Source organism: Coturnix japonica, unplaced genomic scaffold (genome assembly GCF_054131305.1).
Source record: "Coturnix japonica strain WE unplaced genomic scaffold, WE-NBRP24 Scf048, whole genome shotgun sequence".
In the NCBI taxonomy this organism is placed as follows: Eukaryota; Metazoa; Chordata; class Aves; order Galliformes; family Phasianidae; genus Coturnix; species Coturnix japonica.
In genome coordinates, this window is record NW_028188951.1 from 2,052,178 (window position 1) to 2,080,023 (window position 27,846).

Genomic DNA, 27,846 nt, shown 5'->3' on the forward strand with positions numbered 1-27,846 from the left:
CGGGCGCACGAGGGTGGGGTATGGGGGGGAGGTAGGGGGGAGGATGGGGGGAGTTCGGGTGATGTTTACCACTGAGAAACGGAATCGCAGTCCAAAAAAGGGGGATGGGGGGAGGGGGAACAAAAAGGAAAAGAAATAACAAAAAGAAAAAAAATTAAAAAGATTTTTAAAAAATAAATTTAAAAAAAAATAAAAGAAAAAAGGGAGGGGAGAAAAAAAAAAAGATATAATTCGCAGAGTCGGTTCTGCGGGGGGAAATGGTTAAAATATTAGGTATAATAATGACAAGGGTCAACCACTTATATAAGGTTATATTTATATCTGCCGTTACGTTGTGCCGGCTCATTGTCCTTGGCCGTTGAATAAACTGTTTTTAAAATGCATGATTCTTGATGTTTTTTTCTTTAGTTGGAAGCTATAATCCAGTCATTCCCGATCCTAAGCAGCTCCAGGTTCCTACCTCTTCGTCCTTTCCAAACGACTGCAGTATCCCCGGGCGTGAGAGCGCAGACACCCTCCAGCGATGCGAAAACTCTCCAGCGTTTTCCCCATCCAAAACTCTTATCCTGATAATGAAATTATCACCCGTCTTTATTTAATCGCAGGGTTCCAGTCTTCTTTTATTATTATTTTTTTTTTCTCTTAAAATAATAATAATAAAGAACTTTAAGAGAATCTAAAGGAAAAAAGGCCAAAAATGGTCTGTTATGAAGCGAATCCAGATACTGCATCTCTGCTTGAGAACGGTGAGCTTCGGAGTCCGGAAGGGTTGCATGGCAAAGCCGAAAGCGTTCCTCGCTTTTCTAACAGTGAAAGGAAAACCAAGGAACCAAAAAACAACCCCAAAAGAGAAATCTTAAGGTGTTCTTATCTTAAGGAGTTCTTATGTAAATGTAGATAACTTTAACAAGTGCTTGTTGGCGAAAAAAGAAAGAAAAAAAAGGGGAAAAAAAAGGAACTGATAAATATGATCTTTATTAACACGCATACCAAACGCATATGAAGTTTAATTGCAGGCATATTTGTTGCTTCTCTTTTTGTTGTCGGTACTTCTTATTACCTGTAGATGACAAAGAAACGTAATATAAAATGCACACGGTACTTCTTTCCCAGTGTATTTCACACCTGTGGTAACGTTACGCTGGATGTTTCAGTTATGCTGTTGTGGATACGGATGCGGTATATATATTGTTTTATAAGTTATGTTTTGTGATTTTATTATTATTAAGTCCTTTTTTTTTTTCCTTCCAAAATTAAGAGCATGGGAATAATAATATTAATAATAATAATAATAATAAACAAACAAACAAACAAAAAAACCAAAAACGGTGAAACGAAATGTAGAAATGCCTTTAATGTTGTTTTCTGGGGTTTGAGACATGGACTGCTTGAAAGCAAAGGAGATTTCCTCCACCCCCCCTCCCCCCCTCCCTGCCCAGTGGTGGTATTTCGGGGGGGTCCCTCCGCTTCCTCCCGTAACTCCGCCGTCCCCACGACCCCCATCCCCGCCCCCGGCCCCGGGGAGGGCACACAGCCCTGCGGCCCCCGGGTGCAGCCCGGCCAGAGCCCCCCCCCCCAGCTTTACGGCGTCCTATCGCCGCTGCTCCGGTGGGGCAGTGGATGCCGCGTGGATTTCTGCTCCTCCGCTATAATAACCCCGAGCTCTGGGAGAGGTTCGTTTTTCCCCCCTCAAAAGAGTCAATCCTCGTCCTGAGAGGAACCCCCCCTCCGTGTAGCACAGCCCCGGGGCCCATCGATCCCTCTGAACCGTTCCTTCCGTTTTACTAAGGTGTTTTTCTCCCATATTTCTCGGATTTCCCAGATATTCTCAATTTAAGGTTTATTCGATGCCTTTCTTTTTTCTTCCCCCCAGCACCCCCCTTCGAACCCAAGTTGCCCCAAGCCCCACTCGCTGATATCACACCCGTTGTCGTTCCGATGAGATTTTGCCGAAAACGCCATCATTTCGCCAAAACGATCCGAGAATTCCTCTGTCCCAAAGCCGCTCCTGGTGCAGGGAGATGTGAGCTGCAGCCTGGCCCTGCCGAGCCCCGCGGGGTCCTCTGGCATCAGAGGGACACTGGGGGGACACTGAGCCCCGGCCCGAGCCCCTGGGTCTTCCTGAGCCCTCAGAGCCCCGGAGTTGGGGAGGCGGAGGGTTGGGGGGGAGGGCACCGGGCGGGGAGCTCACATTGTCCGTTATTGTAGCTGCACGAGCACGCACATCAGGTCAGGAAAATTCCTGCTTTTCCCGTCCTCTTTCCTGGGGGGGTTTATCTGAAAGCCCTCCGCTGTTATTTCAGCCTGGATTGGCTGCGTTGGTTTTTCTCCTGTTCCTGGAGGCAGCACCGTTAGCCCTAAATCAGGGCAGCAGCTACGGTGCTCGTGTTCAGCCCTAATTCTGCTGCCAGAGCCCCAAAGCCCCCCAAAATGCAGCTTGTGTGTGAAAGCCAGCGGCTACTGGGGTCTCTGCAACCACCATCAGCATCTTCCCCCCACTGCCATGTGCCAGGGGAAGCTCACCCACCACTGTGGGGGGGAAATGTGGGTTTCTTGACCCTTTTATGGCTTAGAGAAAGGAAAATTCCAAGTAGACATTGAGCAGAAAGCACCTCCTACAACATCCCCGTACATTTTTATGGATGTCCTGCTTCCAGCAGACTCCAGGTCTCCCCCACAGTGGTTACAATCAAATTAATGGGGAGATTTGGTGGGTTCGAAGCATGAGACCTCCTGTCCAAGCACAACTTCCTTAGGGATGTCCTCAGAGGACACCTCTGTCACAACCCAGGTGTGTGCCCAGCCCTGGGGGGGACATCATTACATGGTCTCTGAGCCCCCAGAGGGCTGCCCCCTATACATGACTCCCCGCCCCACTGCTCTTTGAGTGCTGGTTTTCAATCTCCCCTCACCGAAGCCATGTTGTCACACACCAGAAGTGATGCTTTTCTCACCCTGCACATTCCTACAAGTGGTTTCCAGCGTGGGAAGCTCATGCAAGGATTGCTGAGGCTGCGTCAGTCCATCCCCAGTGGGTCTCTGCCTTTGGCCGTGCTGTACTGAGCCCCAGAGCTCTACCCACTGCCTGCAGCCTCATGTGCTGAGGCGAGCGGATGCTTGGAGCCCGAGAAAGAGCTGAATCAAGTTTTCCATTCGTTCTGTGCGTGCTGGCTCACCTATTAGCATTCCCAAGGCCAAGCAGCCTGGGGAGTGCTCCACATACCTACCTGGGCCATGGCTTGGCGTGGGAGCCCTGCATGTGCTGAGTGGTCCCAAAGGCTGTTATGCTGCAGAGGCTCCTATTGCACAGCCCAGATGAAGTCCACAAAGCCCCAGCGCCTAAGACTGCGCTGTTCATTCCAGATTAAATGTCTTCTAATAAAAAGCTGTGGTCAGTTTAACTCTGTGCTGCATACTTCTCTTTATCTGTGGCCTGGAACTCAGCAAAGTATGCAAAGTCCCATTTAAATTAATGGGATGCTTCAGTACTGATTTTAATGGGATTTTGAATAATAAAAATAACACTTAGAAATGCCCTAACATTTTGTTGCAAACTCTCAACAAAAGTTGCTGGGACTGGGATCATAAAGTGCAGGCTTGACTTGGAACCTCTGAAGGTTTTGTCATTAACTTCAGTGGCACCATTTCAGGCCTTATTATTTTAGTTTACCAGTGTGGAAGTAAAAATTACTTTACCAATTAAAAAGGATCTGTGACAGCTTTTCCGATCCAGTCTGGCGACTTGTAGGTGGACATTCGGTTTGCTGTTTTCCAACCAGCCAAGGTGCTCATGCTCACAAAGTGCAGGATGACAGAGGATAAATAAAAGTAGGAGCTGCACATTCGTTTTGCTAAATGGGTTCGCCCGTCAAACAATGCGAAGTTGTTACTTGCAAGAAATACCTCCGATTCCTTCTTTTCATCTAACCGAGGGAACAGCTTTCTGCTCACCCCCATAGAAAACAGTAAAAGCCTCCTTCAAAGTGAAATATGTTTTAATTAACAGAGCTGCAGAGTAAAATCCACGCAGCTCTCCTCCGCTGCAGCTCGCCGTTGTGCGGCTCCCATTAACAAGCTGCAGGCTTCGCGCTGCGCCAAACTGATTAACAGGAGGGCTGCGGGCAGATTTCCTATCAAAAATGCCTCAGCAGCAGCCAGCCCGTGCTTCTTTGTTGCTGTTGTTGTTGTTACAGGAAAGAATCATTTGTTTATCCCCCAGCTCTGATTTCTCTAATGAAGGAAGCACGGGCACGGTTTGAAGAAAAGAACACGCCAACGAATGAAAAAAGGAAATTAAAGTTAAATTAAAAGGGGGGAGGGGGAGAAGAAAAAAGAAACTAATGAAAGAACATATGCACTTGGATTTTTTTCCTTCTTCAGCCAAGCGATTTCTTGCAAGAAGGCAGCAAACACCGCCGGGGCTCGGTGAGAGGCGAACCGATTTGCTCCCAACTCTTCCCAGGGGATCGGCGGAGCTGAGCAGACGCGCTGTGCCCACGGGCGAACCACAGGGATGTAAATGAGCCGCCCAGCAGCAGCTCCTCCCGACACCTCTGCAGGCGCAGCAGCGGCACCGCAGCACGGGGAGCTGCGCCCGACCCGCGCTCCTCATTCGTGTCCCGCATCGCAGCTTCAGGGCTTCCAAAAAACATCGCTGTGTTAATATGCAAGAAACAAAAATCTGACTTGGTGCGAGCGGGGACAAAGTAGCTGCCGTCCCACAGGAGCACCAAGTAATTTATTTTACAGGCTTCAAAGTGATACATGCCCGGGTATAGGAGATTAGCAGTGGGATTTTCAAAAGCCCTATGTGAGTGAGGAGCAGATTTTCAAAAATGATTCAGTGAATCAGTCCTGGTGTGAGATTTTCCTAGCAGTGAGTTAGGCACCTGGGATTTAGACACTAAGAGTGAGACTTTTAGAGGGATTTAGATGTCTGAAGATACAGCTGAGCGCACAGTGGGATCTTTATAAGCACCCAGTGCTGTGTGAATCTGAGGTGCCGTGCTGGTTGGATAACTGTGGGAACCCTGAAACCCTCCAGCGCTTCCCATGCGCATCCGGCATCCCATCAGCATCCAGTCGGGGGGGCTGTGGGCAGTGTTGGCCCCACAGAGGGCAGCAGGGCTGTCACAGCCCCATGTCCCTGCCCACGCCATCTGCTCGCTCCTCAGCACAGAGATGCTGCACAAACAGCATCACTGATGGAGCCCTGCTCACTGCCTGGCTTGGGTGCAGCATCCCCTGGAAGCAGGAAAATGAGAAGGGAATGCCAGTGTCAGGGAGGGTGTGCAGAGTTTGAGGAAACCCCATTGCTCTTTGTGGCAGGGAAGCAGGCTCACAACTCTCCCTGCACCTCACAGCACTTTGCTGGGTTGGATCCTGACCTCTGAAAGCTCAGCCTCACACCTGGCCCAGCTCACAGCCCCCACTGTGTCCCTGGTTGGCAGAGTGACTGCAGATGTGGTCCCAAAGCACACTTTGGAGGAAAGGTGAAGGGAGCTTTTGCTGACTGAGCAAGTTTCCGTCCCTGGTGCACCCTTCCAGGCCCCTCTGAGCTGCCTTTCCTCCCCAGGATCTGTCCATCCCATGCACTGATCTATACCTCCTCCCGGGGTGGACACCTCCATCCGAACACCTCTCTGCTGGTCACATTTGCAGGGGTCATCATTTGACTAAAAAGCAGAAACTGCTGCTCTGCAGCCCCATCTGCTCTCCTGACCCAAACCCAGGCTGTTACCTGTGCCTGACAACATCCATTGCTATTTATTTCCCAGCTGTGTGCTCACCTGTGAGACAGTTCCCCCCTCCTTCCTCACCTGCCTGCCCCTGGCTCCCCTGTGCCCACCTGCCCATGTGATGTGGCTGCCCGGGGCCATGCTCATAGCTTTATTTCTAACAGTTCTGTATCAGCTAAAGGCAAAATGTGCTATATATCGCTCCCTGCTCCTCTAAGGCACAGGGTTAAATTTAAGCTGGGGTAGGGCTGAGGCACTCAGAGGGGTCAGGGTTTGTTTAGAGTCAGGGCTGAGGTTGGTTTAGAGTTAGGGGTGGGGTTGGTTCTGTACTGAGGATTATGTCTGGGCTCAGGCTGAGCTAAGAGGGGACATATTAGCTTTAGGATAGACTGTGGTCAGTGGTAGCTCTTGGCTTGGGTTGGGGTGAGGATTTGGGATGAGGTTGGGTTGTGGGTTAATACTGTGCTCTTAGACTGCTAGGGGTTAGGGTTAGGTTAGGTTTATCGTTGCAATAGGACAAGATTTAAGGTTAGGGTTACATTTGTGTCAGCACTGAAAATTAGTTAGTTTTCGAATTGGGTGAGTACTCAGATCTCAGCATTCATCATGCGAGTTCTCTGTTTATTTCTTGTGCAAACAGCTCTTTCTCTCCCTTAGGACTGCAGACCATCTATTTCTCCCTCCTACACATCCACACATATAGGTGTTTATATTGGAGTTTCAGAACTCTTAGCAATCTGTTTGCCCCGTATATTCTCATTTACCTGACCTCTCTGCCTATCCTGCTTACATTCATGTCTCACACATTCAGTCTACTAACCCTCATCCTCTCTTATAACACTAATGTATTCGCCACTTCTGCTCTTGCCTGTCATGCCTGAGACAGCAAAGCAACTAATGCCATGATTAACTGATCCTTTTTGCAGTCTGTGCTATTACATACTCATTACACTAATGTCTGTGACTACTTACCTATCTCATCCATCTCATGCAAATTCTAATTCATCTCTCTGGATTTCCATAGCATACAGCAAATGATATATTTTTGTCTTCCTCCTTGTTCCATCCATATTCATCTCTTTGCTCACCCATACCACTCTCCTGAGCTTCCTGGTACCTACTCATCTCTATGTGCACCCACCTACTCCACCATCCATCATCCTGTCCAGGATTTACTCCCTTATTTAACATCCCTCTAATTCGCACCCTAATTTCACAACACTCCCAGCTCATGAATACTCCTCTGTCTCTTTCTGTACCCATACCCAGTCTGACCTGTTAGCTCCCTAATTGTTCTAAGCTTGTTTTTTTTTCAGCATAATCTCTTCACTTTGTATGCATTTTATATGTAATCTATTTACTCTGTGCCCATTTTACCTGACTCTTCCTTAAGTACTTTCTTGCCTTTTCCCATATCCACTTTTCTCTCGCATCTGCACACTTTATCTTTTCTGTGTCAGCCCAATGCTTCCTTTGCTCATCTGTCTTCTGCATCTCCTTTTTTCCCCTCCTCTGTCTACAAAGATTCACAGGCAGTCTGACTGACCAGCTACCCTCATACGGGAATTACTCATCTGTTACCCTATTAACTACTCATCTATTAACTCTGCTATTGCTCTTCTACTATCTGTCCACATTCCCCATAACCGATGCCCTATTCACCCTATCAGTTCACATTTTCTGCCTGTATTAGTCACACATTTATTCCATCATTCCAGAAGCCTTCCATCTCTTTTCCCAAACAACACGTGTTCTGTCTGCCATAAACCTGTCCATCTCAATCTAATCTCTTTCTCTTTTGGCCTTTAATTTATTAATCTGCCCTCTACACATTTATCTGATCAATCTTTCTAACCCGTGAAAGCTCAGTTAGTAATCCCTTTACTCTTTACCCATCTACCCATCCTTCCATCCAATTTTTACACAGCTGACCTAACCTCAGACTGCTCTCAGTATTTAAGGGGATCATCTTTTTGTCCACAATTCAGTTCCCACATTACATCTATTTGGGTCACTGCTGCTCATGTCACTTATATTTAATTTAGCTGAGAACATCTCTACATCTCTTCACCTAAACTATTTATTGATACACCTATCAATTCCTGCCTCCATTTGTTCCCCATCCCCTGCTAAGTTTTCTATTCTATCTCTGCTTATTATAGCTGTGTACATGTAACACCTATGTACTTGCAAAAGTCCATACTCCTTTATTTATTCTGTCCACGTTGCTCCTACTCAGCCTAACTTCCCAGCCACCCAGTAGTTACCTATGTTACCTACCCAGCCTACCTTTGTCTCATCCACACTTATCTAGTTCACGCCTGTTGAACAAGCTGATATGAGGTATATAGACACCTATTTGCACATTTTAACATGGCAATAAGGATTAAGTATACTGCAACCCATCCTGTGCATATTTATCTGTCTAACTAACTTCTGCCTTATTCTAAGCCATACTAAGTTTAATCTATACTATATAACAGATCATTCTTTCTCTCCATTTTTCCCTCTACAGTCCTCCCATACCAAATTCTACATTTTAACATATTTTTTATGGCAAATACAGCCACTGCCTCTTCTGGCTGTATATTCAGCCCAGAGATGCGCATAGCAGCCCATCAGCCCACTCTGACCTCAATCCACTGCCTATCTACCCAGCTCCTATCCAGACTTTCCACCCACTTGGGACTTGCTTTAACACCACCTATCCCACATCTATTCCAGATATTTTCTTATCCAATGAGTCCACAGTCACCAGGCCAAACCCCTGGGTAGGCTGTCTGTTCCATGTCAAATACATTCATTTTCCTTCTGTCGTTACACTGTTTGCATTAATATGGAATTACCCACCCTTTGCATAGACCCTCTATGTGTCTATACAACTATACCCTTTAATATAGTTCACCCATCTCCCACGTACTTTTCTGTATACCTTTACCCATTTATTCCCATACTGTTATCTAACTTGTCCATCAGTTTACATCATAAACTCCAGAAGCCAATCCAAGTGGCCATTCAGCCCATGTGTCCAACACACTCTCCCTCATTATACGAGAGGCAATTCTGTTCAAAGTAACCTTTAGCAATAATGCTCTTATCACTCACTCCTGGTGACCCAGCCTTGCATCAGACCAATAGGTTCAGGGATACGGAGAGCAAGGACAGGTATTATCAGAGTAAAACATCATGCAGTTCCATGCACCTCCAAGGAGAAATGCACCAGCTGCACGCAAATAGAAGTTTGCTCCTTGCACAGTGTGGGGGGTCAAGAATGCTATGTCGATAAGCCGGAGAAAAGTGGATGTTAGAAAGAGACAAAATAATCCTCTCTGTGAAATCCACGTCTGAGGTATACGTGATTTTCATGACATGGGACTCGCTTTGCCTGTTCTATGTGCTAACAGGGTGCGGGAGCTGTATGGGTGTTCTGTAGGTACATCATCTGTCATGGCATCTATCAGGATGAGGAAAGGGCTATCAGAAATTCCCACGTGAGCTTTTCATTCTCTTGTTACAGATCTGACTTCCTAATTTCTACTGCTACTCCAAACCTTCCCCTGACTACATAAACCTACACCTGCTCCAAGCAGAGTTCTGCCCTGCAAAATAGACACCACTGCCCTACCTCCCCCTTCTACCATTGATTCCTTCCTGCTAAACTCTGGATCCCAACTTGGGTCCAAACACGAGCCTCCAAGGGTGAACCTTCATGTCTGAGGGGGTGAAAACCTTTGAACCTCTGCGTTTGGAAGTGTTCAGACCCAGGAATTCGAGTTATCGGGATGCTGAGCCACACAATTTGGCTTTGAGTGCTTTGCTGTTACTTTATCTATTCTTAATTACCCTCCAAAATGCAAACTGCATCACTTTGTGCCAAATAATGTTGGGATCAGGGAATCACCAAGTAGCAAAGAGAGACCAAAGCAAGCAGCGAAGCACACCCAGGTGCTGTGGAGAGCCCAGTGGTGTTTGCTGCGTCCTTGCAAGGCACACACCGAGGGCAGGAGTCGGGAAACTCTTAGGAAAGTGTCATAAATACCTCCCGATATTCCCCCAGATAGCAGAGAGCGAACAGGCGCTGCTGGCCGCAATCACAGCCCCGGTAAGAAATTGTTTGTCTTGGTCTTTGTATCGGTAAATGCCCAACCCAAAGGCACTGATAAAAGCAGACACTAGTTAAAAAAAAAAATAGAAAAAACAATCCAGAGACAAGGTCTCCTCGGGCCCCCAATCAACAACAAAAAGGCAGCAACCAGACAGCCATTTAGTGAGCATCTCAAAGCTATCTCCCGTCTGCTGGAGGGGCTTTAAAGACATCAGATTTGTGTGTTTGGCTCAAGCCAAGCGAATTGGAGTCTAAAGCTTTTCCTTGAATTCAAGGCTGTGTTTACTGCAGTCAGGGCGAGGGAAGGAGGCAACCCCAAAGCCCTCCCTCCTCCTCTTCCCCCACCCTGCAAGCCCCAGGCTTGAAACTTGATTTAAAAAAAAAAATACAAGATTGAATTTCAGTTTGCAGGATTAGGGAGACGACTTTTAGGGGCTGCTTGTTGGAAAAAAAGCAAAGCAAAGCAGCTGGGAGGGATTAGGCTGAGCTGGCGTCTGCACTTTCAACTGATTCAATTTTGCTCCACAAGACATTGTATCTGAGCCTTTCTGGAGACTATTCAAAGCAAATCATTTTCATTTTACCATTTGGTAAGTGATCAGAGTCTATTTTTAGTGTCTTGGAAGCGTCGGGATTTTTCTCTCTCCTTTTTCTTTTCTTTCTCTCTTTCTTTCTACTGTTTTTTTGCCTCTTTCCCTTTTCTTCCACAACTGAATATCTGTATTTGGGGTATCAAGAACAGGCATGTTTTGAGGGAATGTATACCCCAGCCAGCAGCAGCTTCCATTTACCCAGAAAAAAATGGCACCAGAGAGAGCTGGAGGCTGACAGGTCCCTCCATCCACTATCAGCCAACCCAGGCTCTGCACCAGTTGGGGTTTTCCAGGTAATTCCTTACCATCTCAGCAAATGGAGCCCATTGCACTCAGGTCCCGCAGAGCAGAGTTGTGGGTCCCTGTGGGATGTGGGCTGTGAGCACTGAGGGTCCCCGCTGCCATTTCTCCTGTAGATCCTCTCTCTCACAGTGGTTCATTTGCTGACCCTGTAACGGTTTGTACAGACTGTGTTGTCTTTGCTATGTTTGCCCTTGGAAAAAACAACACAGAAAGCAGAGAATCTTAAAAATAAGGAAAGAAAGGAGGGGAAAAAAGGAAGAAAAATGTCTGTTGAATACTTGGAGGAATAGGGGAGAGGAAATGCTTTTCCTTACAGTTTAAATGTATGTTCCCACATTTTCCTTTTTCTTACATTTCACTTCTCTGAGCACTGAATGTTTGTGCAGCATTATTTTTATTGTTAGTTTTCTGCTTTCTTTACCTTCTCGGTCCTGATGTTCTGGTGCATTGCTCCACAGAGCAGAGGGGCACACAGCAAAGGTCCCCCAGCATCATCCTCCAGTCCTCTCCTTGGACTTTGGGTTCCCTCCCCAAAATTACTGCCTGAAAAAGGCTCTTGCAAGCATTTGTTGGAAGCATTTCTCTTGATACTCTATGCCATGGATTAATTGTGTATCTTAAGGGCAAGTTATTTATTCTCTTTGCATCTCCCCTTCTATAAAATGCCCATAGCATGGAACAGAAGATGATAAAACATGGGGTGTTTTCCTCCTTAGATTGCAAAAATTGCTCTGAGAAAACTTGAGTGCTTCTGCTGCTCCCTCACTGAGAGACAGCAGATGAAGGATGCAATATCACTGCATTTCCACATCAAAACGCCAACCCTTGGATGGAGTCCTCTAGGATGAATGATCTCCCCTTTTCTCTTTTTCAGGAGGTGCTTTTCCTATTAGGGATCTCTAATAGTGCTGGATTTGTGCAGCAGCCCACAGACTGCATCCCAAGCAGAGCAGGTGAGTTTATTTGCTTTAATCTGTCCGCAAAATTGAATAGGCATCGTCCATTCTGATGAGCAACAGGGAGGAAGGCATCAAACCACTGCCTCTGTGCTGGGAGAGGGCAATGCAGGAAGTCCTGAAGGCACAGGATCCAAAGCTGGAGCAGCCTTGCTGTAAGAAGGAACCTTAGGTGGGATGGCAGAATGTGCTGTTCCTTAAACACAGCAAACAGCCCTGTCCTGGCTGTGCTGGGCTGAGTGTGCAGCCTGGCAAAAGCAGAGCCAGGCAGCAAGAGCTGCTAGCTATTGTAATAGCAACAATTATTTATTCACAAGCTGGAGCAAAGAGGAATCTGCAAGGAGGGGGAGAGAATGGGGGAGTAAAACACAACCTGATCTTGTAAAAGAACGCCTTAAAAAGTACCACGCATGAAGGTCCTTGCACAAGTCTTTCATTTATCAGTCTGCAGTTGGAAGAGGAGAATGCAATAAGTGCGTGGCACACGGGGTAGGAAGGTCTTGTAATAAAAAAGAATGGGTCTGAACAAAGAAAAAGGTTCTGCTAAACTGATGGTGGCAGATGGCATCGGTCCCACCATGTTCCCTTTCAGTTGCGGGAAAATATAGTAAAGCAATTTAATGAAAACGCTTAAATAAGCAAACAGTGCAGTTAATTGAACCCATATGCATTAGGAAGGAAATCTAAAGTATACTGATTCATTAAGTTTTATATAACTGTAAACCCCCAGAACCTAGGAAAGAGTAAGAAGCCATGATGAAGTGCCAACTAGAAGGAGACCTTCCACCAAACTTCGCTCCAATCTGTTTTGTTATGACAAGAACAAGTGGTTTTAACAAGTATGCCATAAATCAGGGGCGCGCGCTCCAGCCCGGAGCCTTCCAGGTACAAACTCACATTCCTTTTCTTCTGGTGGGGTTTTTTATTTTCCAAGACAGAAAAAAAAACATGGAATTTGGATGCTGCCATCTGCAAATAGGCAGCGGAGGGCTGGTCCTTGAGGTCAGTATTAATAGTTCTGTTCAACACAACTCACAGCAGAATCCACATGATGCTGTCTGCATCTCATCTGATTGAAGGTCCACAGCACATCACACTTGGCTTTGTTCTGTAAGACAAAACCCTTTTCTTCAGTGACCATACCCCTCTAACCATGACTTTTTGGGCTGCTGTAGATGGAAAGCATGGGCTGGGAAAGGCACGGCTGTTTTGTTCCAGAGTGCTCCCACTGTACCTTCAGTCTAATAGCTGTCCAGAAGTGTCTTGGGGAGGAAGGAACATCGTCACCACTGGGTGGATGATGGTAACAAAGGCAGAATTTCATCTACAAATCAAAACTTTGGAAACGTTTGGTTCTAGGTTCTCCCTTTGTGGTTTGAGTCTGCAGGTGCCAATGTTGTTTCCCTTTCTTGCTGAGCTCTCATTGGCCCATGGAAACAGATTTGTTCAGCTTTCACAGCAACCCTGCTTGCTGCAAACAAAAACCTACAGGCAACTGACAGATTTGCTCCCAAGGCACACAAAGGACACAAGCTGGGAGTCAGGGCTTGCAGGGGAGCTGATTTGAAGAGGGGGTGAGCAGGAGGGGAAGCTCTCAGCCTCAGATCACTGTAACTGGAGGTGAAGGTTCCCTGCAGCAAAGAAAAGTCCAGTACAGCACCCAGGTTTGCTCAGGAGGTCACTAACAAACCTTGAAGACAAAAAGGTCTTTTCTATTCCTACCTGACTGCCCATATACACTACTTGGTGAACAGGGGCTGTAGTGAGAGAAAAGGCCACAAAAAACTGAAAATGTAGGTTTTCATGCAGTAGGGTTGGCTAAGGAGCCTAAACAGCTGCACAGTGCACCTTTTGGTTCTTAGGATTCAAACAAGCAGCCGACCTAATAATAAAGCACAAAGTCAACGAGAGTCTTAAACAAACACACTTCTGAAATATATCTTGATTAAAAAAATAAATAAATCCATAAAGATAAAGGCAGAGAAGAGTACAAGGGTGATGGTTTCTGCATGCAGGCACTGAGGGACTCTAAGGGGAAAAGAAACAGCAGTAGGTAAATACAGCCATCCCTGTTCATGTTTCCTGGATGTCAGGCACGGTTAATGTTAGGGAGACAGAGGGAGAGTTGAAGTATTGGCCCCAATTCAACAAAGCACTTAAGCATGAGCTTAACTCTAAGTACGTACTTAAGTTCCTCCTTATATAGCAGAACATATGTTAACGCCCCGCGTAAGTGCATGCTTAAAGTTAAGTGTCTGCTTAAGAGCTTTGTTGAATCAAGGCTGGTGTTTACTTCTAACAATTGATGTCTCCTGGAATATCCACATTTCTGGTTGCAAACCTGACACATCTGTTTTCTCTTAGCATTATTAATAGAGTCATTCTTTAAAAAAAACACCCGACAACACAACCCTTAAAAAGCTGCGATCGCTGCACTCAGGAGAGCAAATGACCAACAAGACCCAGCCACTTCCCTGGGCATCCCTATGGGCTACGCTTCCTGTTTGTTCCAGGGCACCTAAGGGGAAGCAATGAGTTGCAAAATGACTGGAGTCATCAAATCATCTGAATTTAGCTTGATAAGGAAAATAAGTGATACCAGTTTTAAGAAATTTTGAATATTTAAAGGTTGCTGGTGTGTAAACTCGTGTTGTGGTTTGGGTTAGGGTTAGTTAAGGCTTGTCGCAGCTGAAGCTCAGATAAATTGTAAACCAATATGTGATTTGTAACATAAGAGAGCATTGAATTACTGTATGCAAGCAAATATCATGTATCTAAAATTCTTCTCTTAAGTAGAATAGGTACCTTAGGAAAATCCTGAGTTATGATAGACTCTCGGAATTCAGCTTACCACCACCAATGCAAGACATCATGCAGACATAGAGATAATTCACAGCTTGTGTTCTTTTCAAAGCCACTTGCCCACTGCCGACAGGATCAGCCCCATGGAATCCCACTTGTGCAGTCCCACTGGGATGTGCTCAGGGGCAGCAGAGCCAGGTAAGGCACAGAGCAGTGTTTTGTGGCTCTATTCATCCATTACCTTTTTTTTTTATCATTCATTTTTGAGTGGTTTGGGGGCATCTCTCCTGCATCCCGCTACTCTTGGGAAGCAAGGCTCCATCCCTCCATTGGATGCGGATCCAAACCAGCCTTCCCAGCCCTGCCAGGCGGTTTCCCAGCAATGCTGGAAACTCAGACCACAATAGAAGGAAATCACTAAAGCTCAATTGCTCCAAGTAAGTCCTCAGCAGGGTTTGACTGGTAAATATTTAACAAGGAGAACTCCCTATCCTCTCCTGGTACGTATTAAACTAATACATTTATTTTAACAAGGGAAATGGTTTCCCCAAGCTCCTGCTCAATTTGAGCCCTTGACTTCTACAAAAGCCTAAGTAAGGTAGGCTTCCTGGGGCTCAGTAATTCACTGGGACTAAACGAGAGATGGCTCCGAGCCACGAACCAGGAGCACGGAGGTGACAGGACCTCCCCAGGGCTGGGAAGAGCTCGGTGATGGGCTCCCATCCCACCCATCTCCAGATAGGTCCCATCCCCACTTTGAGACATCCCTGCTGCTGCCATCTTCCCACTGCTTCAGCCATCCCATGGAGCAGGTTGCTCATAACCCATACACAAGGTTTTTTTTGTGCTGGAAACGGTCCCACATCTGCAGGTGGGTTTGGGGGCTGCTTTGAGGGGTGAGGCTGTGGGCAGGGATGTGATGCTGCCACAGTGCAGAGCCAAGCACAGCAGCAGCCATGAGGATCCAAGGCTGCAGGAGGTTCTCCTGTTCTCTTGCTCATCTTTTTTCAGCCTTGCCCTCAAGGAAACAAAAAGCTCAGAAAGCACCTCCCAGTTTTGCATCTATCTTTGCTCAGAGCCGTCTCATGGCTCCAGCACTTTCACTCTGACTCACGGGCAGAAGGGCAGGTTCCAACAGCTGTGGCCGCCTCTGCCAAGGCAATTACAGCTCCTGGCATCATGGTACAAAACTCCATGGGAAATTTTCCACAGCTCAGCATGTCCAGGTTGCCATACATGCATTCCCAGGATGGCAGCAGGCACTTGTTAGGTGGAGATGGAGAAGGTAAGCCCTACTACCTCAAAAAGAGCAGCCTGGTGTCACCAAACACCTTCACAGCCCGTGGAATCAGAGGTTTCCCTGCATTCCCCTGAGTGCTTGTATGCAGAAGATGCCTTGAGCATGGAAACATCCAGCCTTGGTCTGAGCACTTGATGCTTTTTCTGCTGCCATCATGGGCCAGCATCGTGTCTTACCTTTCATCGTCACCAAAAACTAACCCACGAGGCATGTCTCTTCCCCAGGCATTGCAGTTTGCCTTCAGTCCTTCACAACATTTAATAAACCTCTCTCTTGGACATGGAGCATCTGCACACATTTTCTCACCCTCCCAAGCATGCAGAACCCCTATCTTTGTCCCCAGCCCACCCCAGTTTGAAGCAGGCACATGGGTCTCCCCTACTACCACCAATATCAGCAAGAAAATTCTTTCTGCTCTTTCTATTTTTCTAGGGCTGTGATTCTAGAAAGTCTCACAGAAGCTTGGCAGTACAGAAAATAAGAAACAGATTTCCAGTGTTTTGTTTTACCATTTTCTTCCTCGTAGCATCCAAGTGCAGATTCTGAGGACACATAAGGTTTTCCCTCTGTATTGCAGAGCTGTGCCCATAGGTGCCGTGAATGGACACAGTTTTCCAGGCAGGCATCAGAGCAGAGCGTGCCACTTGGACCAGTAGCGTATCACATCAACACAACTGAGTGGACAAGTCTTCATAAGTGCTCAGCTCCTATGGAAAATAGACAAATAGATAGGAAACAAGGCCCCACGGATGGTAAACTATGAAATGTCCAACACAAACACATCCCAAGGGCCAGGGCTGCAGCCAGTTTCTGTGCTGGATTGAGCTTTTGCTTTGCTTCCCATCGCAGTTGTTCCCAGTTACATTGCTCCCATGCGCTCTCATACCTCTTAACACTGGATCTCAGAACTCTGGGACTGGCTCCTCTCGTGCCAACATCAGTCCAAAACAACTCAACCAATTGGAATTATCCCTGAAGCACTGGAAGGCAAGAGAATCATGAACAAAATGATTCATCCTTTAGTGAGGCAGTTACCTCTATTACGACAGAAACCCATTTCTCTGGCCTTTTCTTAGACTCCATCCAGCCAGACTCCATATTTGCTGACTTTGGGGAGGTCCCACTGAGGTCAGACCCCCCTGGGATGGTCTTATAGTGTGGGCAGATGGTGGCAATGGTTCTTGGTCTCGTGACATTGATATGTCAGAGCAGGATGTTACCTGTGATCTCTCATCAAATGCAGCATCCATCTGGAGATTACCTCTTGTGCAGGACTCTACACAGCAGAGCAGTTCTGGAACAAGTTTGGAGACTTTCAAGGAAAATCCCTCTGGGATAGGGTCATCTTGCCAACAAAAGGCTGATTCACAGATGAGATGACTAAGTACACCAAGCATTTCTAGGCCCTGCGTTACTCACAGGTCTTTTATCTGACGCCATGTCCCAGTGCAGCCAAAAGCCACAGTGCAGCCAAGTGACAGCAGAGGAGAGAGATGGTGGGGGAGGCCCCAGGTCCCTCCTCTGTCACCCCATCACCTGCAGCTACTGAGTTCCTTTCCCTACCCACCGAGGCCCCTTCCCTACCCACATCTCTTCAGCTTTGGAGAAAGACATGCTATGAGACCTGGAGGCAGCCAAGAGCAGTCTCTGGTATGTATGCAAAAGCCTCTAAATGTCTTTATCCTCATAAATGGATTTGATTATTTTTTTCTCTTAAATGCAGCATTTCACACATTGCAGATTAGTTTTCAGAATACATCAGAGTCAGTTAATGAGGCAGATTAATCTTACACTTGTTTCAGCTAGAGCCAGAAGTGGCAATAATAGCAGATCCAGCCAGTAAGTAACAGCAGCATGCCTCCAGGCACCCCTGGAATCTCTTGTGTAAGGCTGACTTGCAAAGTAGGCAGCTAAATTGTGTGCTTATGTGTTCTGTAATATTGGCACAAGGCTGTGTACTACACCACGTGGTAATCCCTGAGGATCACAGAGGCAGCACAGAGGCAGTATTTGGACTGGAGAGCTTCAAAGCGGAGTCTGGAGTCTGCAGGAACTGGTGCTGGCATGGTCTTAGTTCCCAGATATTGCTTTCTCCTCAATTCCTGATGCTATTACAGCCACTACTTAACATTGCATGTTAAACAGACAAAATCCCGTTGTGTTATAAGACAAAAGCAACATCAGCCTGCTTAGTAACTTAGGAAGTAATTAAGAGTTGTTTTATAGGTACAGGTTCCCACTGTGCAATAGACCAGTAAAACCCTGTCTGAGTCTTCTGATGGATGCATGCAAGGATGTATGTCATACACGGCCAGGCTTGTGCCACAGGTGTTCCTGTGCCTGCTCATCCTCAGTCAGCAGATGATTGGAGTGGTGATGCATTGGTGATGCAGTGGCACAGACTGCCCAGGGAGTGGGGATTCACCATCCTGGTGGCATTCCAGATTGTAGGAGATGTGGCACCTAGGGACATGATCAGTGGCACAGTGGGGCTGAGGTGGGGTTGGACTTGAAGATCCGAGGGGTCCTTTCCAACCTTAGTGATTACATGATAATGGGATGGAGCTTGTTCCCAAAACACCAGAACAAAGAGCAGTGATGGAACCACTGAAGCACCAGACCCTCCCACCAAGGGACCAGTCCTTGGCCAAGGCAGTGCTGGGGGCTTCAGAACCAACCTCTGCTCACAGTCCAAAGCAGCTTTTTCCCACACCAATTTAAGCCATTCACACGCATCTCTACAAACCCTCACAAGTTTTCGATGCCATGTAAACACAAGTGAACCAGAATCATTCCTTCCATGGCTGTTTAAAATGGGCAGTGCTTTCTCCAAATGGCCCCACGAGCAAAAGGCAGAGGGTGATGCTGGAGCAGCCCCAGCAGTGTGTGATGTTTCACCCCAGCACGGTCCGGGCAGAGCTTTAAGAGGCTCTGAACACAAACAGAGCTACGTTAGCTAAGTCCTGCTCTGAGCAGCTCTGAGCGTTGGAGACATAAACAGATCTCATTTGAGCCAGGCTTAATGTAACTGGGTTTACAGATTTGCAGCGGATGTCGACATACATCAGAGGTGTTGTGTATTTAGTGAGGCAGCGTGGTCCGCCGGCTTCGGATCCACGTCCCAACCCCACTGCTGACCCCCACACCCCACTGTAATCACTGCCCGGCCTTTATCTGCAAAATGGAAAGAGCTGACCTACGTCACAGAGCAAACCTGGAATCAATTAATGTCTAGCCTGCATTTAGGAGAGGCAAAACACTATATAAACATTATGTATCATTTGGCTTCTGAGGAAAAGCCATCGCCTGACAAAAGGGGCCTCTCTTCTATATTATGGAGTCTGGTTCACACCGGTACAGCTATCCTGACTTCTTTGGATTGCTCCTAATTTACACCAGGAGAAGCACACTCATGTACATATACATCAATTTCCCCCATTAATACAGAAAACCTCTTTGCTGAGAACCCCCATCTCATATTCTGCAGCTTGAAGGGCAGCACCGCACCATGGGGTGAGCACATCAGCGAGGCTCAGCCCTGGGCTCTGCTTTCTGACCGCCTGAGAAGAGAACTTGGGTCAGTCCTGGAGAGGAGGAGCTGCTTGCCCAGCTTGGAAGGCTCAGCTTATCACCATATGGCACAGAGGAAGGGGAAGCAGAGCTACAAGGCCCTCAAACTGCATCGTGCCCCCAGCACTGGGTGCTGTCCTGCAGCCCACATCTTTTACACATCGATTACCCGGCCCATCTGAGCCTTTCCTATAAACACAGGGAGGCTCAGGGTTGTTTTGCACATTACACATAAGTTTTATCTTGCCATTAAAATAATGAGAACTGGGATTACTGCCAGCCTGCAACCCACGCTGGGGCTGCCCACTGGGATGCTGCTGCAGATGACCCCAAATGAGCCAGTGATGCTGCTTTGTTGACGTCTCAGTCCTACCCACCTTACAGGGATTTGCTATTGAGATAAGCAAAATTCTTCTAACCTTGGCATTACCAGCTCACAGGACCCATCTCTAGGAGGAGCATTTTCTTCAAACCTGTGTATCAGTGAAATCCTGAGCGATGCACAGGGATGTACACAGGCACTGACCTGGGTTAACCCTAGAGAAAGGGAGAAAAGCCATTTTTAATACCATGTGAGCAAAAGAATCCATCTGGATGCCAAGATGCACATGTAGTATTTTAGGAGGGGTGGATGGTGCAGGAAATCTGTACCTGCACTCCTCCACTTGTCCAGTCCCCTGGAACAAATCCCATATAACTGTCAGAAGGAAGCAGGTTTTGATCTAGTCTCTCCCCCAAAATGGCCACATCGTGTATTATAGCACCACATGTGTTTCCATCATGTTGGGGAAGTTTTAGGAAGTATCCCTCATAAAACTCAAAATTATTACAAACGAGAACATGAAAAACAAATTGAGGAGGATCTGGTGTCGGTGGTTTCTCTCCAGCCCTTTTACAAGCAGCTCCCATTGCAGCTCCAAGCTCCCAGCACTGTGCTACCAGCAGACAGAGCCTCAGCCAAGCAGAGCTTTGCAAACCCAACCTCACCACTGATCCTGTTTGCAGGGCACAGTGCCTCCTCTCTGCCACCCTTGGAGTCGAGTCCCACCATCACAGTCACCATGCCCAGGCACATGATGAGGAGCTGTACCATGACCTGTACACTCTGTGCTATGCAGAGTTCTCCTCCTTCCTTCTCTGATTACTGAATGGGTGGGTATGCACTGAAATAGCTGTGTGGGTTCCTCAAGGACATCGGTTGCCATCCGGCACAAAAGGATCTGCTTTGCTCAGAGCCATTACAATCCACTGCTGTAGCACAGCTCAGCACGCTCTGACTCAGAGCAGCCCAGGGATAGAGGATCTCCTCTGAACGATTTGAACCATAGATGTGATTTAAAGGAGCACTTGGAGGGAAGGCTCTGGGTGGAGACACACCGAGCTTCATGTCTCTCTAGCAGAGGGAGACATTCTATCTCCAACTCATCCAGCAAATGTTCTTTTCTCATCTTTCTCAGTACATCAGTAAGTTCATGATAGAGGAGCTGCAACCTGTAGTGAGAGAAGGGCATGACATAAACATCCTGATAGCAGCTGGGTCTCTTCCAAACATCACACAAGGCAGATGGAGAACAGCACCCTCCTGAAACCCACTGCAAGGAGCAGTGACAAGATCCCACACATTCTGTGTCAGTCCCTTTTCTCTGCAGGACCTCTCTTGCATCCTTCTATTTCCTCCCACAGATCAGATGCAAATGGCAGAAGTGCAGCCTGGGGTTGGGTCAGCAACATGTGTATGTGCACAGTGTGAGATCTTCAGCAGTGCAGCTCATGGGGGAGATGATGTACTAAAGCTCCCAACAGGAACCTGAGTTGAGAGTGGAATGGGACAAAAGGGAACTTAGGCAGGGGCAGATCTGTGATGGATCAGTATCAGTAAGGATGATATGGATCAGGATCAGTATGGAAGCAGCTTTGCTTTCTTCCAGATCAGTCCTCACTGTGAAAAGGCTGCAGGACTCCAGGCCAGACCGCAGCGTTTTTAAACAATAGGTAGCAAGCTGTGATCATAGGCTTGCATTGCATTAAGGTTAACCTAAGACATGTAAAATCCAGCCTTCTCCTTTTGGGGGATTTGTGGGAGGTTTTTCTGGTTACACGCTTTAAGCTGACTGCTCAGGGTGAGTCCTTTCCCTCAACAAGATCCAGAGAAGTCCAATGCTGAGGCCAAGGCCCAGCAAGCCCTGGCTACAGCTGCTTCCCTCCCACCTCCTGGAGCTGAGCAGTGAGGAGTGGGGACTCTGCCAGCAGCGCACTGGTGATGGACTCAAGTCCTGCTCACTTACACCCCCAGCCCCTTCCTGGCACAGCTCTGCAGGTGCTGGGAGGTGATGTCAGCCCTTCTCCAGCGCATGCTGAATGCTGGGACCTTCCCAGGCACCCAGCACAACATCCTCAAAATCACTTCCAAAGAAACAACTCAGGGCATCAATATGTCATCATTCTGTAACTCACACCCAGCATCTCCATCATTACTGACCTCTTCATGTTGTGATCCTGTATGCTCAGGGCTGTCGTGTACAGGTGAGCAAAATGGAAGCTGAAACAAAATTCCTCTGTAATGATGATATCAGAGAGGCACGTCTTCTTTTTGATGTCTTCCACCAACTCATGGAACTCTTCAGACTGAGGGATTTCCTGGTGTGAAAAAGAACAAATCCAGGAGAAGAAAAATAAAGGTTGTTAGCAAGAAGGAGATGACACCAGGTACTGTCACCCTGCCAGCCCCCACTGTGGCTTTGCACCCGAACTGGAGCCACCCACACCTCATCCCTGTGTTCTGGGATAGCAGCCCAGCAGTCCCATAGACCCACTGCCATCCCAGCCTGCATGGCAGCCGTCTGTCCAGGCCTGGACCCAGCAGATCTCTGGCCCAAAGAACAGCCCAGCCATCCTGAACTGATTATTTTCAAATTATATTCGCTAAAAGCAACAAAGAGCAGAAGAGTTGAGGGAAAGAGGGAAGCACGTCGCTCCAATCATTTACATTTCAGTGACAGCTTTATGCACTTATTTCAAGCTGGCTTTGCAGAAGCCCTTTATCAAGCAGTGCAAAGCTCTCCTGTGGGCTCTGCAGTGTGGATCTCGAGCCCATAGTAATGTCTTGGATGCTGTGCTATGCGACCTCCCTTGAGCAGAAAACGAATCCAAGTCACTCCTGGACAGGGCTCTTGGCTGGACATGACCTGAAAGCATTTCTCCTTAACATCTCTTTGAAGTTAAACAAACTCAGACAAAACACATCAAAATCAATTGGGAGTTTTCTGAGACCTTTGCAGTGCTGTAAGCACGGCTGTAGTACATTCAGCTGCACGTGCAATGAACTGACCACACAGGCACAGATTCTGCAGCCTGCACTGGTGTAAAAAACAGAGAGAGGGAAGAAAAAGGACTTACCTTCCTCCACCAAAAAGCACTCATCCGTATCTCTCTCTATTACATTATGCTGAATATCTGCAACTGGGCCCAGAGCAGAGTGCAGCCCACCTGCTGCTCTGTGTCTTTGCTCCCATTTCTCCTCTGCTTTCTCTGGATATTTTGTTTTCTGGCTTAGACTGCAGCCACCCGAGCTGCTCTGCTGCAGTTCTCGTCCTCCTGAGTGAAGCCCTGCCAATGCAAACCACGGGGCTGGGTGAGCTTCTCCCACCCCCACTCCCATGTGCTTCTCTGGCCTTGCTGAAGCTCAGTGTGAACAGATTGAAGAAGACAAAAAAGCCCAGCAAGATGCCATGACGCTGTACAGGAGGCTGTGCTTAAACCCATAACCATTCGTCTTCTCCTGTAACTGCAACCAACCACCAACCTGCGAATGTATTTAGGCAGAGAGTTACTTCCAAACCACAGCATAACTCACCAGTCATATGAAATCTGTCTCTTCTTTTTCTTCCTTTTTGAAAGCTGAGCAGTTTCTCTGTTCCTCAGAGGTCTGGGTTGAAAGCAGAAAAAGAGTTTTGACAGCACAGAACTCATTGCTGTCTGCTTGAGAGATTTTCCCCTCTGAATTTGCAGGGCCAAGTAGGGAAGTTTGTCTATCAAAGCAAATTTTCCCAGGGATCAGGAATATGGAGAGCAGCTCACACTGTCCCTGCTGCAGTCACAGGCTACGTACAGGGCTTCTCCAAAACCCAGAACTGGTAATTTGGCTGATACAGAGTGGAAAATGCTGCAGCTCTGATGGTCATTGAAGTGAAGGCTGAGAGGAAGGAGGAGGAAAACTGGAACCAGTTTGTAGCATCTCTAGATTTGAAATTTCCATGCAATCCATGTCCCAGAATGGCAAACACTGATGTCAGGAAGTACAACAGGAATAGAATCACAGAATCACAGAATGGCCTGGGTTGCAAAGGCCCACAGTGCTCATCCAGTTCCAACCCCCTGCTGTGTGCAGGGTCACCAACCAGCAGCCCAGGCTGCCCAGAGCCACATCCAGCCTGGCCTTGAATGCCTGCAGGGATGGGGCATCCACAGCCTCCTTGGGCAACCTGTGAATAGAGCACACATCACTCTTTGTAGTGTCCAGACGAAGGACTTGATGAAAGACTGCCAAAGAGAGACTCCAAACCAAACTGGAAGAGCAGCGTGAATCCCAGCATGATGGCACAAGCTCTGGGCAGATGGCAGAGAGCTCCCGGCCCGGTGGGCGCTCACAGGGAACAAAAGCCGCTCAGCGCTGTGAGCAGGAGACATTTTTGCCATGTTATGTCACGGCGTCGGGCAGATCGGGGCTGGGGCACGTGGGGCTGAAAGAAAAACAGCCACCCAGGGCTGAGGTGACGAGAGGACCATAAAATGTTGTGCAGGACCGTCCCGGCGTTCCCATCGCCAGGGCTGAGCCAGGAGCCGGCCCGGAGTCCTCTGAGCTTTTATTAATAAGGAGTTTTGTGGTTCAAAAAGTCCATTTTTATTTTTATTTTCTTTTTATTTTTTCTTCTTCTTCTTTTTTTTTTCTTTTCTCAAGAACAACTCGGTGTTTTTAGAGTTTATTTTGAGATTGAAAGAAAGATGAATGGGGCCTACACTCGAAGAGGGATCGCAGCTAACAGAACGTCTCTGTATGGAATACAACAAGGAAATTATTTCCTCAAGGTGGAAATTTATTGCTCCGAGGTGGAAGGCAGAGTGTTTTAAAGAGGATTTTAATTAATAAAGGGAAACGTGCCAAGAATGTGTTGCATGTTTGAGCTCTCCGCATTAAATACTGCTAACCTGTTGAGGGCTAATTTAGACTTCAATTAATAAATTACTATACACGCAGAGTATAAACAACCTCCCACACCTTCAGCAAAACGCACGGAGGCGGCACTATCACATTCTAAAACAAATTTGGAGCCAAGAGGTGTCGTCTCTTGGAATGCCAAACGCCCAGGGCTCTCCTCTCCAGGTCAGGACATGGAGACAGCGCCCAGAGCCCCCGGGTGGGACAGCACAGGGCATGCATAGCGCCTCTGGAATGGGAAGAGATTGGGAGAGCCTAAAGGATTTTCCCTTTTTTGTATTTTTTTTCCCCAAACAATGCATTCTAGGCCTTCTCACCCATCTCAAGGGATGATTTCCCCCCTCCCTTAGGTGCTAAGAAGTCCCATCGACTCCCAGCAAAACTCGGTGTTGCACTGACCAGATTTTCAAAGGTGTTCGGGCCCTTAAACCTACAGATTTGTGCCAACTGGGATTTTTTTTCAAAGCACCTCAACATTTTAAGCATCTCGGGGGAGAACGGTGCCAAATCTCACCCTACTGATCCCACCCCTGGTCTCTGGATGCAGCATCTCAGGGCTGTGATATCCTCAAATGAATGTGCGCCCCGCAGCTGAGAGCAGCACCCACATCTCCAAACACAAACATCTCCCATTCTGCCACCCACCCTTGTATTCCCATACGGTCAGCCAACCCCTACAGGAGCATCTGATCCACCACAACAAAACCTTGCCTTATTTTGTGCACTTCCACACGCTGTCCCCTCTCCCAGCAACGCAGAATAATTAACATATAAAAGTCTGGTGATAAGTGAAGTTTACGACCCAAACCAGAGGAATGAGGGCTCAGAAGTGAACATTATAAGAGCCCTGTGCCCATAAACATCCCACTTCTGGTGGGCTACCCAGCCAATTAATCACAGGCAGAAATGCTGGCCGAGCATTCATTGCCCACATAAGCTCCTTGCTGAAAAACAAACCTCTGGAGCTGTCAGGAGAATAGTAAGGAGGAGATGGTGTGCTGGAGAGAAAAATACACACAGAGCAAGAATAGGACGTGACCTGTGTTTTACAGGGTTTTTTTGTGTGTCTGCTTTGCTGTAGTAAAAAAGAAAAAAATCCGTCTTCTCAATGGGGAAAGGAGAAACAGGGGAAATAAATGCTGGCCAAGTTACAGGCATCTCAGAAAATCAGGAATTAGCTGCTCTTCACTTTAATTTCTGACTGCTGCAAGCATCAGCCCCTCTCAGGGCAGCAGACCCCAACCCCAGGGGGCACGGTGAGGTGCTGGGGAGCACCCAGTTGGTGGTACTGGACTCAGCTCTGGGTTTTGTGGGGTTCACTTACATAAGGACACCCCAAAAGGAGGAGAATGACCACGGTTTAATCAGAGAGCAGTGCTTTACCTTCATCCCTCGCTGTGACCTTAACGATGTGGATGATCTGGAGCACGTGGGTCACCTCCTGCTGGTTGGAGCCTGTGGGGTGGATGTGCAGGCAGAAGGCAACAAGGAGGATGTCCGAGGTGCCACAACTGCTCTTCCTGCAGCTGATGGGATCCATGCAGAGTTTCATCAAGCGTTCAGTGGTATCAGCAGCAAGGAAGAACGCATCTGCCAGCTGCAGAGAGGAGCTCCCGGTTTCACATTCAATGTCACCAACAACCCGCTCTGACCCCAAGGACCTCTTCAAACCCAGTGACCTCACTTCTCAACGGGGTCCTGGCCACATCCCCACGGATCCCCTTCAGCCCCTGCCCCAGGGATGTGCCCTGTGCTCCCACACCAGCAGCTGCTGGAGCTCTCAGAAACCTCCGCAGCTCATGACAGGGTTTCCTGACGATAGCCAGGCCTGGCTATATATTATGGGGATATATAATTAAGGCGCAGAGGTTTGCATACAGTAGCTGGCTCATGTGAGACAAGGAAATCAGGGTGTGCGACCAAGTGGGATTTTCAATGTGAAAACTGAGTATTAAAAGGGTGCTTAAAACTGACTGTGCCAAACCTGCGGGGGGGGGGGAAAGGGCTACCACGGGGAGGACTGAACAATTGCATTTTGAGAACGATCATTATCGAATTAGCAAAGAGGTTTGAAGCTTGCCCCTGAAATGCATTCCCTGGCACAGTCCCATCACAGCAAAGCCCTGGGTTTCTACAAGCTTTGGATGTGCCACTGCTGGGTGGTCATGGGGACCGTGCCCAGCTGGTGACACGTGGCTACTGCCACGGATGTGCCATCGTCCTGGGGAGGAACGAGGCTGCATCTGTCCCCTCGTGGTGTGCTACCATGTCTCACCATGAAAAGGGCGCTCAGCTTCAGCTGGTAGAAGCAGTTGATCTCCACAGCCTGGAGAGTGGTGTTGGTGGAGGTGATGAGTGGAGGTGATGAGTGCCATCAGCCTTTTGGACTTGGTGCTGTCGAGCAGTTTGCACAGGGAGGCACAGAGCTTGGGATCCCTTCTGCCAGAAACAAGGGGAGAGCTGGAGGGGCTGAGCAACGAGGAGAGTTGAGAACAAGCAGCACCAATGGGCCCAGCTGCCCCCAGAGCTGCTGGATGGGATGAGGTGCCCCTGGCCATCCATCTTGCCTGTGGACATGCTGGGCAGGTGCAGCTGAATCCTGGTTCAGGTTCTCCTCCAGCTGCTGGCCCAGGACCAGCAGCTCCCACAGAAACAGCTTCTGGAGGATGAACCCGACCAACACACACACACTAACTCCAGCCTACAAGGAGCTTGCTCCATGCATACCTGAACTGGAAGAAGTGAGTGTTATCTTGTAGTTACACCACATAGAGAATAGGAGAATTTCATAAGAAAATTGGAGGTGGGTCACCCTCCCTGGGTAAAGCCTGGATGCTCCATTGCACATCATGGCACAGCAGGTGCCGGGATCTGCTGCTTGATGTCATCACTCTGTGAGGTCACCTCCAGCTGAGGAAACCCCACTACTGCAGGATAAACCGAAACTCTGCACTACAACAACAGAGGCTGGTGATTCTTAATTGAGTTTGCATTACTGAGCAGTTTAGGCAAACCATGCCTGTTTTGGCTAAAGATTAATGGAAATTATTGGCAAGGCTGCTTTTAATGCAGCCCTGCAGTAGGGGACAGACCCCAAAGGCACCAACAGCCCTCCCACGGGCTCTGCCTCCACTGGCCACTGGCATGTAAGTGCTTAAGCACTTCTGTGCCTCCATATCTGCCCGAGCCTGAAGCAGGGCTGATACCAGCTCAATGAGTAGCTTCATCACAGCACAGAGCTTCCCCTTGCACTGCTGTAGCTCC

At 47.9% G+C, this 27,846-nt stretch overlaps 2 long non-coding RNA genes across 2 annotated transcripts; one reads left to right on the plus strand and one right to left on the minus strand.

The window, feature by feature from the left end:
- Nucleotides 1–3,977: 3,977 nt before the first annotated feature.
- Nucleotides 3,978–10,872, minus strand: LOC146752277 (uncharacterized). The gene is made up of 2 exons (XR_014940733.1): nt 10,742–10,872; nt 3,978–4,654 (listed from the first exon to the last, which is right to left on the minus strand). It is a non-coding gene; the product is annotated as an uncharacterized LOC146752277 (long non-coding RNA).
- LOC107320239 (uncharacterized) lies at nt 10,348–24,531 on the plus strand. Its single transcript, XR_014940730.1, has 5 exons — nt 10,348–10,433; nt 11,614–11,692; nt 12,426–12,580; nt 14,610–14,695; nt 21,876–24,531. It is a non-coding gene; the product is annotated as an uncharacterized LOC107320239 (long non-coding RNA).
- The last annotated feature ends 3,315 nt before the right edge of the window (nt 24,532–27,846 follow it).